At 31.8% G+C, this 2500-nt stretch overlaps 1 long non-coding RNA gene across 1 annotated transcript in view; it reads right to left on the bottom strand.

Annotated features, from left to right (window-relative positions):
• Positions 1–2500, bottom strand: part of LOC119568148 — an 8906-nt gene that overhangs the window by 753 nt on the left and 5653 nt on the right. Inside the window, exon 2 of the long non-coding RNA XR_005228070.1 lies at positions 1–2500. This exon is cut by the window's left edge and continues 753 nt beyond it; it is cut by the window's right edge and continues 276 nt beyond it. This is a non-coding gene — a long non-coding RNA (uncharacterized LOC119568148).

The raw sequence follows: 2500 nt of genomic DNA, 5'->3' as shown, positions 1-2500 counted from the left end.
ACAATCAACATTTCCACAGATTATATATGGATGGACCCTTCCTAAAAGCCCAGGTATACACAATCGGTAACCATTTCATGAAAATTATAAAAAGGCATTGAATAGATTTGAATTAACAAATGGGTAGGGTAAAAACTGAATGTGCAAAGGACTGTGAAATCAGTTGGTAACAAAAGAATGAAGAAGAAAAGCAAGTGGCCCGAGTTCTAAATCTATACTAAGGACCACTTTTCTTTCAAACCAGGGACCAAAAACATGATATTACCAGCATGCCTGACTCAGAAATGCATGGCTACATCTGTGCCATTTGAGAATACACAATAAATGAAAGGAGATTTGGAAATGGAATGGTTTTGTTTACTAAATAAGAAGGGGCTGCTTAAGCAATTAAAAACATCATGGTTTCTCTCTTCTTTTCTAATGAGAATACACAATAATTTTTAAATGGTAATGTCTAAATTTCTTACCTATTTTTAAATTTTACATTTATGACATCCATATGCCACACCTATTTAGACGACCTGACACGTGTTATTCAAAAGCGGCAGTGATCCTGTGTTACTTGGTAATGTATACCATATAATACTTTTCTTTTCACTTTTTCAAACAAACTAAAGGTTACAACTTTACGATATGTATGGATTACAGCCTAAAGGAAACTTGCTTAATTAATTGTTATAATCACTGCTTGATACTTAAGCTGGAAGGGTAATAGAATAGAGAAAAAATGTGTATAAGAAAATATAATCTGCTAACGAATGCAAAAACTGCAAAGGTGGTGGTAAAAATCCGTGACCAATAATCAATGCATATGTGATTTATAATAATCATAAACTTCTCTGTCTCACAATGTTCCTTATGCCTTATGTTCCAGTCCTTAGTCTTAAAGTGCTTTGGCATCAGAATTCCTTCATCTTCATTTTTTAAGTCAAACCACTTGTTAAATACATTCATAAACTTTAATCAACACTCAGTATAAATACAAAATATTAAGCTTTTACTTACCTCAAGTGTGTTTATCAAATGTGTCATAGAAGCTTTAGTTTCAAAACTTTTACATATTGACACTAATGGGTCTATTTACAGAAACCTTTAAGCTTCTCAGACATACTAAAATATTTGTATTCTGAACACAGCACCCACCCTGTTAACAAGATTTTTTTTTTTTCATGACCATAAATTAACCCACATGAATGAACTGTGGACCATCACAAGCTTGTTACTTCTTTCAAAATTCACATTGATTTAAGGCATATTGAGATGGATAACAGATAGACAGATTTATAGATATAGATATAAACTTTTAAATATTCCTTAAATTTTTCATTATAGGCATTTCTAGCTTTGGAATGTAAAGTTAGGTGAAAATGCTCAGGACTTTGTTAATTTTAGGACCAAATGTAACTTTCAGACAACCACTTCTTTACAATAACTATTTTAAAAGTACTTGAGAATCATAACAAGCCATCTCTAAACCAAAAGGATACCAGTGTAAATGTAGGGTATTGTACCACAAATGGATAGCCCTTTTTCATAATCAGATTACTAACAGAAAACAAAGGCAGACTACACTTTTCAACTGTCATACTTGATTTATTTATCAATCAAGAAAAATAAACATGAGGATTTTCTAGATGAAATAAAGCAACTAATTATGTGCTCAAGAGTTACATACAATGTTTACAATCAACTACAGTTCCTATACCTTTTGCTTTGGATTCCTTACATATTATAAACATAAAAGCAAAGCTTAACAATTGCACATTCAGATTTCCAAAGAAGTAAGCATTTTCTTCTTACTCTAGTATTAATGGAAGAACAAAAAGTAAGAAGTACATAAAAAAAAAAGAAGACCAGGAACTTCATGTGACTCTGATGGCATTCTTACAAGCAACCCCTGGCAGCCTTACAAAATACATCATATATTTAAAAATTACCAAAAAGTCTCCTTCTATCCCAAGTTTAAATAGTTTAGTTAAAGCTTCTACAAATTCAAAAATGTGCTCTGTTTCAGTAATCAAACACTGTCTTCATCATTATCGTCATCCTTGCAGCTGCCTGAGGTATGGGACATTCATTGGATAACATTTAAAAAGGGACAAGAGAATCCATCACATTTGCTCATAAAAGAGGACAGCTGAACAAACTTCACAACACTCTTTTAAAGATAACAGTAATTCACAATTCATTAAGAAAAAGGCTTATACATATTAACCATTCCAGTTAAATAGGCAAATGAAAAAAATAGTCAAAAAATCTAATTCTTTGAGAGCTGAATACTGCTTTCAGATTACACAAAACCTAAGTACATTTTTCAAGTAAACAGCCTAATTAATATGAACTGTGGCACTGTTCACGACTCCATGCCAAGTTCCTCAATCCCATAGAGCTCATGCAGTATTTTTTAAAGTATGGGACATGACACTACATTCCAATTTTCTGTTTAAATTAAGATATAAATCCATGTTCCAAATCCCTTTCAGAAAAAAAAGAAAAAAAG

Source organism: Penaeus monodon, chromosome 43, assembly GCF_015228065.2.
Source record: "Penaeus monodon isolate SGIC_2016 chromosome 43, NSTDA_Pmon_1, whole genome shotgun sequence".
NCBI lineage: Eukaryota > Metazoa > Arthropoda > Malacostraca > Decapoda > Penaeidae > Penaeus > Penaeus monodon.
This window is presented reverse-complemented; position numbering and strand designations above follow the sequence as displayed.